Source organism: Pan troglodytes, chromosome 2, assembly GCF_028858775.2.
Source record: "Pan troglodytes isolate AG18354 chromosome 2, NHGRI_mPanTro3-v2.0_pri, whole genome shotgun sequence".
NCBI lineage: Eukaryota > Metazoa > Chordata > Mammalia > Primates > Hominidae > Pan > Pan troglodytes.
This window is the reverse complement of record NC_086015.1, coordinates 107,069,871-107,089,757: the sequence shown is the minus strand read 5'-3', so window position 1 is coordinate 107,089,757 and position 19,887 is coordinate 107,069,871.

Sequence of the window (19,887 nt, the reverse complement as noted above, 5' to 3'; positions counted from 1 at the left end):
AAATTATCAGCTGGGAAAATGGGGAAATCGAAGAATGTTGGTACCTGCTAGAATATAGTGAAAATGCTATATATGACACATGAATTGCTTTAACGGACATATCTATGAAAAAGAACAGTGTGGCTTCTATAGCAGGAGGAAAAAAAATGATCTACTATGGGGTAGCCTTATTTTCAGACTCCATTATTTTCTCTCTTCATTCTGGAGATAAATGTTGATATCAATTGCTATTGCATAACTACAGAAGAGTAAAGAAGAATGCTATATTTGAATGGCAGTAATCACCTAGTGAGATTACTGAGTCAGATTTATTATCTTGTTACTATGACCTGTGTTTGCCAACAATAGTTTGGAAATAAATATTAGGTCTGATTGCTCATTTTGTGTATTATATGGATTAGGGTATCTGAAATTTTCTATAATACTTGATAGAAATCATGGATTTCTAATTTATTCTGTCAAAGAAGAATTATAGATGCTCATCTTCAGCTGGAAGATATCCACAAGAGAACTATAAACTCTCAATTTAAAAGATATATTTCTCTTCTCCTTGTATTTATAGGTGTTATGACATCATAATGCTGGGAACCATCATATTTATATGTTTTCTGTAAAGAGATCACTTACAGTAAGACTATTATACTGACTGAAATATGGTCACTGAAACTGAGACAATGAGGAGATTCATATATGAATAATTATTTATATTGGGGGGACATTTCTTTGGGATATTAAATATTAGTATGAGTTAATTAATATAAGTACATAGAGAAATGTGTCTATGCAGTAAACAGTAATTGAAATGAAGAAGGATATCGGGAGGAGTATTTTCCTAATGACATGATCGTATATGCTTACCTGAGAAATTATTTGACCTCCTCTCTGTTCTTCTGACACTTTTACTCATGACAGTATCTTATAAAGTTGCATGAATGAATTGAATTGATGCTTATCAAATGTGGGTCTACTCCATTCTCCTTGCTTGCAAATATCTATAATTTGTAAAAAAGTTTGTTTTTTCATGCGTGTAATAAAATTTATGCCATGCACTGCAATTTTGAATAATGCTGTGCATATTCAACAGGGCACAGTAGTTTTGAATTGCAGAAATGAATAAAAGTGAATAAAATAATAATCTACATTTGTAGGAAATCAGATTTTAATGAAATTGTCATTTATATTTATGCTAAATGCTATCTAAATCTAAAGAGACATGTTAGCATCAGTGTCTGAATACCCTAAAATTGTCTGAAACTTCATTTCCATGGAAATATTTTGTTTTGTTTCACAAGCTGTCTGATTTGTGTTCAAATGTTTATTACTTTATTTGAAAATACTTTCTTATTTTTGTTCCAGATGTTCAAAGAACAAGCACAGAACATGGTGGATAAATAAGAATATACAGCTGTAAGCATAAGCTGAGAGTTAGTTATATTCACTAACAAGTTGGTCTGAAAAGGTCTTCTGATGACTGAAAAGCAAAATTTTCTTTTCTTTTCTTTCTTTCTTTTTTTTTTTTTTTTTTTTTTTTTTTGAGATGGAGTCTCGCTCTGTCGCCCAGGCTGGAGTGCAGTGGCGCAATCTCGGCTCATTGCAAGCTCTGCCTCCCGGGTTCACGCCATTCTCCTGCCTCAGCCTCACGAGTAGCTGGGACTGCAGGCGCCCGCCACCACGCCCGGCTAATTTTTTTGTATTTTTAGTAGAGACGGGGTTTCACCATTTTAGCCAGGATGGTCTCGATCTGCTGACCTCGTGATCCGCTCGCCTCGGCCTCCCAAAGTGCTGGGATTACAGTCGTGAGCCACTGTGCATGTCTCTAACAGCTTTCAATATCACATACTTGTTATGGAACACGTGACTTAAATTGTCTGATTTTTATACAATAAGCACAGCCTTTATATTTTTAATCCTAAGACGTGATTTTGGTATTCATTACTTCCTATTTTAAGAAATTATGGTTTTTGAAAATATTATTAAGTTTTTAAATGGTAGTGTTTACAGAGTTGTGAAAAAGTCGTTAAAATAATCTTTCAAAGATGAGAAAATATGATGAAAAGCTCCTGGTGAATAGTGAACAGCAAATTACTTTAATCACGTACAATATTTGGGTAGGAATTTTTGTATATTATATATGCCACATAACTTAATTGATCATGCTTTTATATTAATCTCCTTCCACATAGTGATAATTAGTCAAAGTAATTAGCATGTTCATCAAACTGATCAAACAACTGTTAACTTTTGTTGTTTTTCCTAATTCCCTTGTCTTTCAATGTAATTTTTATCAAAGATGATAATAATCTCTGAGTTCTTAGAATGCCATTGTGGAAACTTTCTCACAATGCTAAAGAGTGGTTACTTTTTCAAATATGAAATGTAAATAGAAACAATGAGTCCCTACTCAAAAGTTAACAGGAGAACCAACCAATTGTTTTTCAAAGTATTCACTTTTAAAGTTTATACATTTACCTTAATAATGCCGTTGCTTAAGTAATTTCAGAACCTATTTTAGTAACTGTCTTCAAAACAAGGCTACTAAACTCATAAGAAAATAGGTAGTCTTTATGTAGTTATGCTTCTCTTACCAGTTTCTCCTAATAGATCATCATGATTTTTAAATAACTCAAACTTTATACTGATTTGTAAAACATTAAGTATGGAAAGTTGTTCTTTCATAATCATATTACTGTGAGGAAGTGTGTGCACCAGGGCAGGTACATGAAATCAACCTTCAACAATTCCAGAGGTAGCTGATATTCTAAATGCTTCCTCAGCACACAATGTATGGAAGAATGCAAGTCTCAGTATTACTAAGTATAGCTTATATGATCCACAGACTCCCCAAAAAGCTTTAGACTATAAGTAAGAATAGATGTGTTCCAAATTCTATTCTAACCTAAAAATGTAAGAACAAATATACTTACTCCACTCTATTTCACAGGGCTATAAAATATACATATATACAATATTATATATTATATAAAATATAATTTAATTATTAAATATAATTTTAATATATGATATATAAAATATACAAATGCATTATATATTAAGAATATCACATATAATGTATATTAAACATATGTATATCATAGCCTGTAAATTAGAGTGAAATAATAAATATATATAAATATATCACAGCACTGTGTATATAGGTAATAGAAATATACTTGTATATATTATATATATAAAAGAAATCTATAGTAAAAATAAATATGCAAACTCATGTTGCTCCAGCCCCTTGTCACTGTCATATAATAGACAGGTTAACTTTTAAGGAAGAACTCGCATTTTCCATATCACAGAGTTTTTGTTTTTAGGTTTTTTATTTGTTTGTCTACCATTGAGTAACATAGCATTGTCATGTTGTACAGGCTTTTATCTCAAAATAAATAAAACAAAAATGCTGTTACAATTTTTATCTAATTTGTAAATTATTTTAATTGTTGTACATTTCTTTAAAGATGAGATGTCCTCTATTTTATTTACTAGATCAGGGAAATATTTTAGAATACTTTGACTTCCATGTAGTGTGTCTTCAAAATGGCAGTGTCAGACATTAACATTTTCCTTGTGTTTTGCCCTTCAGAGGGAAGATCGTTTACATTTTAGGTATGATGATAGGAGTTGAGGTTGTGGGAAGAACGTAAACAATGATTTGTCCTGTTTCCCAAGGCAGGAATGCAATGTTTTTCCTCCTTTCTTTTTCCTTCTTCCTCCTCTTATTTTCTTCCCTCTCCTCCTACGACTTTTCTTTTTATTCTTTTAAAGTTTTCAGATGAAGTAAACTTGCAAGCTTCAATATCAACTTCTGAAAGTTATATAAAAATAACTAAGAATAAACTATAACCTTAATCAACAAATCTTCCTTTGAGCTGAATATAGGTGTGGCTATGAAAGAAAATCTATTATAGGCTAGGGAATTAGAAAGGAGGTCTTATCTACATTAAATATGAATTTATGTAGAGGAAGGATGTTTATTTCCCTCTTTTCAAAGAATAATTATTGCTATTGTTTTTGTTAGTAACCCAAAGACAAAGTTATTATTTTTAATATATGCACCTAGATCTGTCTCTCTCTATACACACACACACACACACACACACACACACACACACACACATATATTTACACATAGATATAAATCTGGAATATATCTTTTTATACATATATTTGAAATATAAATCAATCTCTCTCTATATATCCATATATACTTATATATATATGTTCATATTATTATTTATAGATTTAAGAAAACTACTTTGTTAAATAGATTGCCAAGATGCTTTGAGTAGGATGAAACTTCAAATTGCCTATAAAGTAAATGGTAGATAATACGAAGGTAAACCTGTTTTTTCATTATTAGACCCTTAATGTCTAGGTGTTCTATTTAATTGTCTTTTTACTGAATTTGGTCTCTAATAGGATTATTATGTAATAAGAAAACCTTTCAGACATATTTTGTTATTCCCAAGTTGTTATTTTATCTGAGAATCTCTTTTCTGGTTAAGAGACATGACCTGATTCATCTTTTGCTCAACTTTTTAAAGAGCAAAACTTGCAGAAACAATTCTTAAAAATATGATGGAGAGAACTGGGTTTCTGAGCACAGCCTTTAATAATTGTTACGGTATACTTCTTAAGAGAGTTGCAGTTAACAATCCTACATGCTAAAGTATCTAGTCATTAGATAACTCTGACAACCTGAAATAAATTTCTCTTCAATATAATGACATTTCTCTCTATAGGCATATTATTAAATAAATGTCTGGACCCGGCGCGGTGGCTCACATCTGTAATCCCAGCACTTTGGGAGGCTGAGGTGGGCAGCTTATGAGGTCAGGTGTTCAAGACCAGCCTGGCCAACATGGTGAAACCCCATCTCTACAAAAGATACAAAAAATTAGTTGGGCATGGTGGTGCACCCCTGTATTCCCAGCTACTCAGGAGGCTGAGACAGGAGAATCGCTTGAACTCAACAGGAAGAGGTTGCAGTGAGCCGAGATCATGCCATTGCACTCCAGCAACAGGGCGAGACTCCATCTCAAAAAATAACTAACTAACTAACTAACTAACTAACTAACTAACTAACTAAATAAATAAATATAAATAAATAGTTTGTAATCATATACTTACATAGTAGGTGATAGTAAGTATATATTAATCTAATGTTTCAATTTCTTCTTACTAAAGTTTTCCTCTACCCAGATAACACAAATAAAAATATTTATTTACAATTTTCATATGATTTAAATGGACAATTGTGTATAGCATCATACCTTTAATATGCCAACAATTTTCAAGAAGAACCATATATTAATTGCTTTTGTTACCATATGTGTGTTTTACATAGCTCATTCACCTTTTAAGGATTTGAAGTAGCTTGAAGTAGATTTTTTTTCTTTGTTTTTTGAGACAGTCTCAGTCTGTTACCCAGACTGGAGTGCAGTGGCGCAATCTCAGCTCACTGCAATCTCTGCCTCCGGGGTTCAAGTGATTCTTGTGCCCCAGCCTCCCGAGTGGCTGGAATTACAAGTGCACACCACCATGCCCTAATTTTTGTATTTTTATTAAAGGTAGGGTTCTGCTATGTTGGCCAGGCTGGTCTCGAACTCCGGACCTCAGATGATTCGCCCACCTCGGCCTCCTAAAGTGCTAGGATTACAGGCATAACCGTGCCCCCCTGCCTAAAATAGCTTTAAAAAGTTACGATTCATTTCCTTTTTTATGTATACTTCTCCTCCTCATACCCATGTTTATATGATTCATGACCATAATTGTATTGTTTAAAAGGTGGGCCTCCCAACCATTTGGATAAGTCTTTAGGGGTAAAAATGTTGGTAATATTGAGAACAACGAGAACCTTTAAATAAAGAAGAAAGAGAAGGGGAAAAAGGAGGAAGGGGAGAAGCAATAAAGAAAGGAAGAAGGAGGAGGTAGAAGGAAAAGAGGAAGGAAGAAAGGAATAAAGAAGGAAATCATTTCAGGCTTTAGTTGCTAGACCATTTTTGTTAGGTTTAGATGATGACATAACAATTATTTTGATGCAGAGTCTACCAATGTTGTCAGAAAAAAAATAATAATAAAATGACGCTATACCCTCCTCAAAAAATATTATTTTTATTTAAAAATATTTTACTACATCCTAAAGTATACTAAATTTACTACACCTTATGGTCTTCACTTTGTCGATATCCCAAGGTATACATTTGTGAATGAAATGGATAGTGGCCACCTTGCTGTAGTGTGTGTTTTATAAATAGTAGCATAAACAAGAGGCATAATTTACATTACTCATTAGTAGTATGGAATCCTCACTCCACAGAGAGTCAATGTAATCAATCATTAGAAATACTAAATTGAAGACTGAGTATGCTCTCACAAAACAAATGCTAAATGCGTGACAAGTCAGGTATGGGCAGAGTAAGTACTGCTGTAGTCCCTTCCAGACAGCATCTTACCTTCCGGCTAATGGAACATTCCTTCTTCTGTGCACTCTGTTCAGGCATTTATGTGTAAGAGCCCTAGCATGTGTATTGTTTCAACTCATGGTGAATCTGCTTTCCCTAATGCTACTTTTTCACTAAGTCTGACAAACTAGTGCTGTTATGTGTGTGTAGCTTGTGGGATCAACCATTTAAAATATTTATGGATGCAGGATAATCTATTTATTTATTTATAAACCTTCTAAAACACATTATAGAGCCACAACCATTATCTAGCATTAACTGTGTAACCTTTTAATTCTCAATTTTCCTAAAAAATACAAAATGTCAGAACTGTAAACCTTAGGGACTACCCTCAGGAAATAAGATATGTTTCAATTCTGTGGACCAAGGATGACACTCATTGCTTTTATTAGAGATCTCTAAGTTTATTTGCTTGTCTGAGGGCTAGCGCCTTAGTAAGACATATTATAACTAATTTCATTACTATCTTGTAAGCAATAAATGGGAAAGATAAGTCAGAGAAAAATAATTTGAGTGCAATTCATTTTAGATTTCTTATTTACTCTTAAGTACCTTCTTATGAAAATACCTATCATATTATATAAAAATTGTAAATGACTTTAGCTCTGTGTGGCTCAAGACACTAAAATAGGACCAAAGTCCTTACCACTATTAATTCTGATAAAAATATTCAGTACATTACCAAAATATCAAAATGTATATATACATATGCTAAGATTATATATATATATATATATATATATATATATATATATATATATGTCAAACCCATTTTCCTCATGGAAATTCTCTGATTTCAAATAGAATAACAAACAGAAGTTCATAACAATATAAGCTTCGCTAACCAAATATTTAACAATATTTTAATAGAGAGGGGAAATAGCTAGAATGAGATGGCAAATAGTTTGCTGTACCTAAGCCTTGCAAATAGACACAGTTTACACATATAACTGGCCTCCAGTTATGCAAACTATCATACACCACTATAGTTGGCACACCCGAGACTTATTTTTGCTTTGTTGATCCACATTATAAATTATAAATGTAATGAAAGGGTGAAACCCATATCCCATAAATCATTAATTTTTAGCCATGTGACTAGAGGAGCGTTAGTAATCATAGTTGTTTTTCGGAAATGTGATGTATGAGAATGTTGTAGAACAATTTATCATTTAAGAAGATGCAGGATTTCTTTTGAATGGGGTAGGGGAAGGTGAAACTTGGTAATTATCATTAAATTATGAATCATTTATAAGAACTTGAATTTTAATGATTGCAGATCCCACATTCAGCATTCAGGTTGAAAATATTTTATTATTCAATTATTAAACATGTTATGCTGTATTGCATTCAAATTGAAAAATTATCCTGTGTAAACTATTATGCAAGTATATTAGTATGGTCTGTATGTGAGCATTTATGCTAGATTATACAGTTTGAGGATTTATTCTTTTAAATATAAAAATTGATAGAGAATGCTTCACATTATAAAAATTTCTGCTGATTATCCAGCATACGCAGTCCTTGTGAATATACCCACTTCATAAAGATAAAATTTAATCATAACCTTCATTATTTTTGTAACTAGAGGAAGCATTGCTTGTCATTTCAGATTCTTACACTTTAAAATGGGGACTCCTACATGAAATGGATCATATTACCAGATTGTAACAAAATTATGGAGATGTACTTTTAAGTCATGAAATATTTCATAACATTGACGCAGTGATGACTTGGTCTTGTACTTTGAAATGTGAGAATTTATTATTAGTTTACCCACGTAGTAGACAAAATAATGATCCCCATGTTTTAATCCCAGAAATCTGTGACTGTGTTCCTTTTCGTGATGAAAGACCTTTACAGATATGATTAAGTTGACCATCTTGAGATAGGAAGGCTACTCTGGATTATCCAGATGGCCCCAAAGTAATCACAAGGGTCCTTAGAAAAGAGATGTAGGAGGGTCAGAGTCAAATAAGGAGGTATGACAACAAAAGCAGAGGTTGGAAAATTATCATATCTGGAAGGAGACCATGCACCTAGGAATGAAAACAGCTTCTGGAAGGCTCTGGAAAAGGTAAATAATGGACCTTTCCTAGAGTCTCTAGAAGAAATGTAGCCCTGCTGACAGCTTAATTTTAGCCTACAAGACCCATTTCTGATCACCAGAAGTGAAAGAAAACAAATTTGTGTTGTCGAAGCCATTAAGTTTGTGGTTATTTGTTATAGACATCAGCAATAGGAAATGAATACACACACACACACCCAGATACAATTGATAATTTGCTTTTCTTTCTTCTCATTTTAAAATTAGAGATCATTCTTATTAATTAAAAGCATTTATAGTTTTAGATCACCCGGAACAAAAAGAAAATTACAAATGAGTCAGCAATACAGTAACTCTGCACATGATGTTCAATGTCACACTTCCATGTTCTAATATGATTATGCATGGGAAAGAATACTTGCAGGCCTAACATTTTTCTGGGCTGTTATGCCTCTGTTTCCTTGACTATTGCACTTTTATAATTTTGTCTGTGTTTTCAATTAATTATAGGAATTCATAAAAATAACATAAGCTCAGACAAATAACTAGTAATAATAACTTTTTTCTCAATTTAAGTCATTGTTTGCCTTGGGCACTTGCTATTTTGAAGGGAACAGAGCCTCAGGCTAAGAGTGACAAAACGATTCTATTTCTTCCTTCATCCCTCAGCAGCTCTGTAAAAGTTGGCAAAGCCATGCACTTTATTCTTGTTAGCATTTGTGATGTAACTTTAGATTCCCATGCAAGTATAAAAAATAACACAGAGTAGTTATGTTAATGAACCATTGGCAGTATCTTGCCAGGAAATTTACATTAGCACAGTCCATCAATCTTACTAAGATTTCACTAGTTTTACATATATTCATTTGTGTGTATGTGTGTATTTACTTCTGTGCAATTTTATCACATTTGTAAACTTCTATGACTGTCACCATAGTCAAGATACAGAAAAGTTCTGTGACAAGGATCCTTCTCGCTACCATTTAATAGCATTGATATTTCCTCCACCCTTTTCTCGATCCCCATATTCCCCTGGCTATTACTATCTCTTCTCCATGTCTATATGCCTGTCATTTCATTAATGTTAATGTTAAATAAATAGAATCATTTATGTTAATGTTAAATAAATACATTAATGTTAAATAAATTAATGTTAAATAAATAGAATCATGTAGTATACAACCTTTTAAGATTATCGTTTTCACTCAGCATCACTTTGAACTTGTATCTTGCCAATTGAATCAGTTCAATTATTTCTAGAAATTATTTTGTAGATAGGTTGGAATTTTCTACATAAGCAAACATGCCATCTGTACATAAGATTTCTTCATTTCTTTTGTTATAATTTGTATGTGTTTTATTTTTTTCTTTTCTTATTGCATTGTCTAAAACTTCCAGTATTATGTAACATAAGCAAAGTGAGAGTAGACATCCTTGTCTTGTTTCCAATTTTAGTGAAAAAGCATTTAGTATTTTACCATTAAGCATGATGGTAGCTGTAGTTACTATTTTGTAGATGCTATTCATTATCCCACCTATTCCTAATTTTTTGTGATTTTTTTCTATATTGAATATGTGTTGGATTTTGTCAAATGCCTTTTCTGCATCAATTTATAAGAATTCAGGATTGGTGCAGTGGCTCATGCCTGTAATTCCAACAGTTTGGAAGGAGGCCAAGGCAGGCAGATCAAGAGGCCAGGAGTTTCAAGACCAGCCTGACTAACGTGGTGAAACCCCGTCTCTACTAAAAAATATAAAAATTAGCCAGGCATGGTGGCACGTGCCTATAATCTCAGCTACTTGGGAGGCTGTGGCAGGAGAATTGCTTGAACCCAGGAGGCGGAGGCTGCAGAGAGCTGAGTTTACTCTTTACCTTGTTGATACATTAGATTACATTGATTTTCAAATGGTGAACCACTCATGCATACCTAGAATAAATCCCAGTTAGTCATCTTATATAATTATGTTTATTCTTTGTTGCATTCAATTGGCTGGATATTATTGATGATTTTTTATATCTGTGTTCATGAGATATATTAGTCTGTAGTTTTTTAAATTGTTTTTGTCTGGTTATGGTTTCACAATAACATTAGTCTCATAAAAAGATTTGGAAAATATTTCGTCTTCTGTTGTTTGGAAAAGTGTGTATAAAACTGGTTTAAATTATTCTTTAAATATTTATCTGAACTGTTTATGGAAACCATTTGAAATTTTGTAATTGTTTCTTTCAGGAGGTTTAAATTACAAATTAAATGTCTTCAATGGCTATAGAACTATTCCGGTTGTCTGTTTCATTTTGGTTGAATGTTAATCGTTTGTGGTTTTTGAGAAATTCATTTTTGTCTTATTTATGTGACAAAAGTTGTTTTTAATATTCTTTTATTATACTTTATTCTTTTTCAAAATCCATGGTGATATCCCTGTTTTATTATTGATGTTCGTGATCTGTGTCTCTTAAAAATTTGTCATTCTTATTTTATCAATTTTATCAGTTATTGATTTTTTCCTGAAGACCAGCATTTTGTTTCATTGATTTTTTTCTATTGTTTTTAGTCATTTCATGGATATTTTCTAAATAGATGATATATAATGTAATTAATTTCTGCTCTTATTTATATTATTTTATTCCTTTTGTTTGCTTTAGGTCTATTTTCTCTTCTAGTTTTTTGAGGTGAGAACTTACATTTTTGAATTTAGACTCTGCCTGTTTTAAGGGTAAATATATGTGTTCCCCTCTGCACTGCTATAGTTGTAGCTCATATATCTTGGCAGTATGTCACATGCATTGAATTCATTCCACTTAGGTCTCTATATTTTATTGTTTATTTTTAAACTTCCCCTATGACCTATTTGGAAGTATGTTGTTTAATTTTCAAGAGTTTGAAGATATTTTGTAGCCTTGCTCTTACTGATTTTTTCTTTTTATTCAGTTATTATCAGAGAAACCACTCTTCATGATTTCAATTATTTTAAATTTTATAAGATTGATTTTATGGCTTAGAATATTCTCAGTCTTAGCCACTATTCCATGAGGGCTTGAAAGACATGAATTTTGCAGTTGTTTAATGGAGTATTCTGTATCTGCCAACTTGTTGGCTGACTTTTTGTTCAACCATTTCCTTTTGAGCCTCAGTCTCACCAGGTACTTACTGATGATTTCTTCCTCTATAAAATGAAAAGAAATACTTTCCTGTCTTTGGAGGATTTTTGAGGACCACATGAAATAACATGTAAAAGTTTTTTGCTATTATTAAGGTACCAAACATACAGATGCCCAGTATAATTTATCTGCAATGGATGTTATAAAATCAAGACCTTTACCTTTGGGTGATTGAAGTTGAATATTATTAAATATTTTGGCACAGTTTTCAATAGAGATAGGACTGTAAAAAATAAGTGACATATGCTCAGCTTCAGATCACTCATAATGTAAAAACATGTATTGGTGCCTCATCTACTTCACATCTTTCATGAGTTCTACATACAAGCAAAACAGTCTTGCTCTCTCTTCTGTATGAGCTTTAAATATAAGGATTCAGCAAGTATTTTTGCAGTTCCCTTTTGTGACATTAAAAAATCAAATAACTCTTCAACAAATGCCTGTTAAGGCAAACCATTTCCACCTGAATTTTATACAGCATATTTGGATTTGGCTTACCTGTCTTCTCAAATTTCTCATATCCACATTTTTTTACTCTTTTTTAATATTTATTTGGAAATAGAATTACATTATTTAAACACAAAATGCTGTGTTATTAATACATCTCCAAATCAACCACCTTAATGAGAGACAATTCTTCTCAAACTATCTACAGAGAAGGACTGATATTTCATTTTTCTGTTTCTATTGCCAACAAATAGGTGTTCTTACTGCTCATGACTAGTAACTGCCACCATATTTAACTGACCATGAAACTTTTACAACACCTAATTTGTTTCCAACCTATTTAACAATATGTCAAATACCGTTATAACTTTACCTATACCTCTCTAGTGTCCACTGGTAATAAACAATTAGCAAATAGTCATTGCAAAGACATAGTCCCCACGGAACATTTTATTTAACCTAACAAATTTCTTTCAGGCCAGGTGGCAAAAGCAGTAGATAAAAGATGTGATGAGATTAAAACATGTGCACATGCTAAACCTAAGAATCTTTCCAAACAGCATGGAGTTATTTCACAGACATATCAATGTTCATATGTAGATAATCACTAGCACCCCCAAAAGGATTTTCAATTATTTTCTAGAGATCAGAGCTGTATCAGAGTTGGTAGTTCACCAGGCATTTTGGTATAAATATAGATTGGATTTGGGAAGCCTCAATATCATGGTAGGATTGTGGAATAGAAGATATAAAACAAATTTCAATGATTGTAGAATAAATAGGTATCTTGGGAATTATATGAGGAAAAAAAATCCCAGGTGTGAAGATATTGAAAACATGAATCGATGAGGCATATCCTAAATCTCTTACATAAACAAAAAGGGACCTAGTCAATTTCCACCAAGAAAGTTGTCAGAAACTACCTTAAAGATATCCAGAGGTGTCAGGTGTCCCACCCAGCAAGTCAGCAGAGCTCAGCCACCAGTGACTGCCTCAGTGGTATTCAGCTGTGTATTTCACAGACGTGTCCAATTCATGTAAGTCAAAATAAACACACTGAGATAGATTAAATCTATTACTGCTCTTTGCGACTCCCAGGCTTTCTGCTAGGCTTTATATTTATAAACATAAAACAGGGTTTATATTTCAAAAAATTTTACCGTTTCACTTCTTTCTAATTTTCTTCTGATAGAACCTTACCTGGAATTATCTTTTTGTCTTTTTCTAGTATAAAAACTATATAGGTAAAGAGAAACTGCTACTATAATTTAGACAGTGTCTAGATACCCACTGTCTTTTCTTTCTTTGTTTGTTTTGTTTAAGTGGCTGTTTTGACTTTGGGATCTCCCTCAATGGAAAGGTCCATTTTCCTAACGGGCTCCATCCTGTGTTCCTGGAGCGAACTCCCAGTGTAATCAGAAAACACAGTTAGAAACAGAACAAAGCAAAAATCCCCAACAACTTTAAAGGATTGGTTTTTGTTATCCCCCAGAGCCTGAAAATGGCCTTTGATGTCTACTTCTTATCCTGGACACATGGCATGTCACGTGGCCACGCGCAAAGGTGCGCCCTCCATGTTAACACCTGCTGCGGGTGGGCTCTGTGTTTTGTCATTCTCTGGTCAGCATGTGCAAGAGGTCTCTTCTGCATTATTTGATTCTTTTTTCACATCCTGCGCAAGTCGGCAGCTTTCTCGGGCATGTGACGTGATCCTTTTCATGAATACAGCATGTTTTCCTGGCGCTGCCTTGTGTGAATCATGCTCTTCAACTGAATCAAAAGATTCAATGGGACAGAGGTCTTTATTTGCACTCTGTACCTGCATCTCCAGCATCATGGAAGGCTCACAGCAGGAGCTCAATGAGTATTTGTTGATTAATGGGACTTAAGCCATGAAAGACAGCCCTCTTTGGGGAGCTCAGTCCCTTAAGTGGGTCAATTAGCTTGTCTGCTCCCCTCATGACTGATGAAATATTGTGAATTACCCATGTCTACAATCAGCAGATTCAGGTACTCATCATTGTGAACAGCTTTCCACTATTTCAACAACCAAAAATAGCTGTACAGTAAACTCTCATCATGCAGAATGATGGTGAGATGGGATATTCTAATTAATTAAACATTCTGGTCAGTGAGAAAAGAACATATATATGCAGAAGGCCAGCTTTAACGAAATGAGAATAGGGTAAAATACACTTATGATAAAATTAGGCCAAACATGATGTAATTGCAGCATTCAAAAATGACCTGAAAGACTCATCTTAGACCCTGTGCGGTATGTGTAGGGCATCAATTTGGAGAGAAAAATTCAAGTTCTATAGACACATCAAGTTTAAGATACAGGCTTACGTCTTTCCTGACCCCTAAAATATCCATGAAATCCCCTTTTCAAAATGTTATACTATCATCATCATCATCATCATTTAAAAAAAAAATTTCATAGGTTTTGGGGGAACAGGTGGTGTTTTGTTTCATGAATAAGTTCTTTTGTGGTGATTTCTGAAATTTTTGTGCACCCATCACACAAGCAGTATACACTGTAGCCAATTTACAGTCTTTCACCCTCTTCCCACCCTTTCCTCCAAGTCTCCAAAGTCCATTGTATCATTCTTTTTTTAATTTATTATTATACTTTAAGTTCTAGGGTACATGTGCACAACGTGCAGGTTTGTTACATAGGTATACATGTGCCATGTTGGTTTGTGCATGCATTAATCCGTTACTTACATTAGGTATTACTCCTAATGCTATCCCTCCCCCATCCCCCAACCCCACGACACCTTGCATCATCATAGCTTAGCTCCCACTTATGAGTGAGAACACAGAATGTTTGCTTTTCAATTCCTGAGTTACTTCACTTGGAATAATGGTCTCCAATTCCATCTACGTTGCTGCGAATGCCATGATTTCATTTCTTTTTATGGCTGAGTAATATTCCACAGTGCATATATATACACACACATATATACACATGTATATGTGTTTATATATACATTGTGATATATATATATATATATATATACACATATCTCACAATTTCCTTTATCATTCATTGATTAATGGGCACTTGGGCTGGTTCCATACTTTTGCAACTGCAAATTTTGCTGCTATAAACATGCTTGTGCAAGTAGCTTTTTTGCATAATGACTTACTATTCTCTGGGTAGATACCCAGTGGTGGAGTTGCTGGATCGAATGGTAGTTCTACTTTTAGTTCTTTAAGAAATCTCCACACTGTTTTCCATAGTGGTTGAACTAGTTTATGTTCCCACCAGCAGTGTAAAAGTGTTTACATCCCTGCCAAAATCTAATTTTTTAAATTTTTGATTATGGCCATTCTCGCAGGGGTTAGGCGGTATCACATTGTGGTTTTTATTTGTATTTCCCTGATCATTAGTGATGTTGACCATTTTTTAATGTGTTTGTTGGCCACTTGTATGTCTTCTTTTGGGAATTGTCTATTCATGTCCTTAGCCCCTTGTCTTTTCTAGTAACAATCTCAGAATAGGTCCAGGAGTAGAAATGAGTCTGACATACTCCTCAATTATGATGCCTAATGCACATACACATGTTGATACAGCTAGGGTATTGGGGTAGAACACGGGGGCTTGTCAAAACACTGCTTATTCCCCCAAAAGAGGGCAAAATGCTATAGCAGAAAACAAAGCTGTTTAATACAGAGAGACAGTGGGCATAATCCGAAAATATCTGATTCTATTTCTTGGAGGTTTTGATAATATTTCATTTAGTGAAGTTATATTAGTGAATATTTTTGAGGCATTCCTCACTTCCCAAATTAGGTATATTTAAAAGTGTATTGTGTATTTAAATCTAGGGCTTGTTTTATTCACAAAGTTGTTTTTGAAGTGAACCAAAAATTTATCTTAGCCAATTAATTCACCAGAATCTAATCAATCATAACTTTATGCCTTAACGTTATCTAAATAAACACAATGGGTGCTTACATTGTCTAAATCATAATAGTAGTTTCTCATTACCTCTTTAGTTTTTATACTAGGAAAAAAGAGACAAAAGGATAATTCCAGTTAAGTTTCTATGCCTAAGTCAAGAAATTTTTAAGTAGTAGAAACTACATAGGAGCTTCATTCTTTTAATTTCACTTTTTCTACATTTTATCACAACTTTGTTATTTGGACTTACCAATTTTCCATCTTCTCACTGTGAGACTTAATGACGTAATGCACACACATAAATATACATATTATATAGTTGTAAAACTAATTTTTATGCTTCTATTATCATTTTGTTATATCCCTTAGTATACAATCTTAATGTTTTACAGTAAAATGAAGGTAAAAAATGCAAGAATATAGAAATTTTAGTATCCTTTCTTCAGGTGAAAAAATTTTCATATATATTTATATATTGATTTCTTTCTAACTCCACTAATAGATTTTTAAGCTTGATATAACATTTCCTTAGTTATTTTCACATATTTCATATTTTAAATATTTTTCCCCTTTTATAGTTGATGCTTTTGATAAGCAGCTTCCATTTATTGATTAGTGAGTGAGTGAACTCTCTCATTAATATGTAAAGGCACTTTCTTAATTATGTTACCCTCTATACACAGTATGCTAAAGATATTTCTGATTCATCTGTCTCTATTATGTACCAAATTTAAAACAATTCCTGACTCCCTCAAACATGACATGTATTAATTTTCTGTCCAAATTGTAAACTCTGGTAGAGATATTAATGTCAAATCACCTAGGAAATAATATTAAATTCTTTTATTTTTATTTTTTGAGACGGAGTCTTGTTCTGTCGCCCAGGCTGGAGTGCAGTGGCGCGATCTCGGCTCACTGCAAGCTCCGCCTCCCGGGTTCACGCCATTCTCCTGCCTCAGGCTCCGGAATAGCTGGGACTGCAGGCGCCCGCCACCACGCCCGGCTAATTTTTTGTATTTTTAGTAGAGACGGGGTTTCACCGTGTTAGCCAGGATGGTCTGGATCTCCTGACCTCGTGATCCACCCGCCTCGGCCTCCCAAAGTGCTGGGATTGATATTAAATTCTATTTCTGAAGGCAATATCTATAGAACTGTGTAACATAAGAGAAGGGATTATTTTTAAAGTTTTGGTGGAGAGAAGAGAGCACTTCTTCAATCTCAGAAGGCATTTAAAATAGGGTTCATTTTAATGACAAACAAAAAATAAGCAAGTGCTCAAACGTACTGGAATGTTTAACAGGAGTAATAGAAAATAGCATTTGTTTCAGATTATCTATTTTAGCTCAACCAGTATAAAATATTAATTCTTAAGAGGACTTTAAAAATGATTATTACTTTCTAAACAGTTAATCATCTCTACATGATACTGGTTTAGTAACAGATATACAATCTCAACCTTATTTGAATCATTGAGATAGTAGAATTAATTACAAAAAAAATTAAAATACAAGGAATCAAGAAATACGAGTTTCTTACACACTCTCTCTCTCCATATATATATATATATACATATGTATCATCTCACATTTGGAGATGATAAATGTAATCTCAGTTTTGTTTGATTTTATTTTTGAAGTAATTAGTAAATTTGGCCATGTACATTTAGGAAAAGCACACGTCGCAATATTTGTCTTTTTCTCTCAGTATCTTCTTGAATTTATTTATACACAGTTCTAATTTGGTCATTTAGTGACTGATTGACTTTGTCTTTATAAGTATCAGCAAAATCTTTTGGCCTCTCTGTTCAAATTTTTATTATCTGTAGTCTGAGCAATGTGCTTTCAACCTCTCTATCTTCCATTCCAATATGTGTACTTCGCCCTGGGTTATCTTCTTAAACATGTAGCTAATTGTGTCACTGCATGCTTGTAAAATATTCAGAGCTCCTTGTTGCCTACACATAATATTCAAACTCTGGCTTTTTCATTAGCTTGTCCCATATCACCTGTGGAGCCTATTCTCCTCTTACTTCGCAAGTGCCACTTTAGTTCCAGCAATTCAAAACTGGAGTAGCCATCAAATGCTTCCCTCTGTCACCCCACTGCACATGCTATTTGGTTTATATGGAATCTATGTTCCTTCTGAACTGGCTGCAGAACTCCTAATCATGGTACCTTTTAAATATTCCTTTCTCTATGAAGCTTTTTCCAAGTGATCTTTAATCTTCCGATGCTCTTTACTTCTCCTGCTCCTTATTGTAGGTTATATATCATATTTTAATTGTGTACTCAATTTCTTCCACTTGAACAACTGAGCCATGAGCCCTTTTAACTCACTTATACAATTTTCATCATTTTTAACTTTACAACATTGGTAAGAAAAGGAACAAAATGCAGCAGAAGAAGTGAAAATCAAAAACATTCTGAATAATCAGATTAATACAAAGAATAGGAGCATCTTCTTGTAAAAAGTAAATTGGAGCTTTTGGAGAAAGAAGCACCATCTAACCTGATTCACATTCTCTCATTTATTCACTTCATTCCACCTCATTTGTTCATTTATTCAGCAATACTCTTTGCCAGTCACAAGAAAATAGGTGTTGACACAATAGAAGAACTATGTTACTGTTCCCTAATGAGAACATTATGATTAGTAACTTTTTATCGATAGGATTTGGTTATTACCAGGACCAGGACCTGTAATTGGACAGTATTTATTTCATTTCTTATGTGGGAGTTTAGCAATATATTGTATTATACGTCTAAACAACCATATAAAGCAATGCAATATAAAGAAATGTCCTACCAAAACTTATTAAACATCCAGGGACCACAGAAATCTAAAGGCAATTATCGTGTTCTAAAAGTGTGAGGGATATATAAATTATAGTAAGGCACTGTTCACAATTGCAAAACTACTTTGCAATCTAGATGAAGTGGTAAAGAGAAAAACTTAAAGCATGAAACTAGAGCAAAATTAGATCAATGTGTGGAATACACTGTGGTCATACGTATGTCTTTACAAGTATTGACAAAACCTTTTGAAAATATAGATATGTCCATAATATGGAGAATAAACTTCAGAAACACAAGTCTGAAGAGAAGAAAGCTCCTCATGTTTGCTGAACATAATTAGTGTTTTGATTTGTATGGGAGTAAATGTCAAGCCAAGCTTTGAAGTCTTGTTCATGGATCAAAAGACTTTGGGTTCCATGTGGTATTTTTACCTCCTTTCTGGTTAATGTTTTTAGAAAGGAAAATGCCATAAATAGTGCATTAGATAGTATCATAAATAACATTGAATATATTCTGATATCAAAAAATTGAGATTCTGGCAAAACATGAATTGTGTAGTGTGAAGATAAGAAACACATACTTGAGGGAAAAAGTGAGATGTACTCAGTTCAAGAAATTTTAATAAACACCACAAATACACGTCTGGAGAAGAAACACAATAATTCTAAGTAGAAAATAGCAGAAAAGAGGGACTAGGATTGGTAAAAAATGCATATTTTAAAATAAGAAGGTGAGTAGAATTTTTGTAGATATCATAAAAATTTAGGGTAATAGTGTTCAATAATAAAGTATGACAAAGAAAAACATCTTGTTCAAAGAAATTAATCTGTTTGAGCCGTATGCTTACATATGACGTGCTTAGTATAAATGCATTGTAGAAAGCATTATATTAGTGTAAATTTAAGATTTAGCACAATTATTATGAGAGTACTATAGCCCGTAATTTGAGATAATATTTCAGATTTGATTTTAGAAGACATTATAGAAAAATCGAGGAAGGAAAGGCAACAGAACTTCATGCTTTTAATATGAAAAAATTAGTCACTTAAATAGGAAAA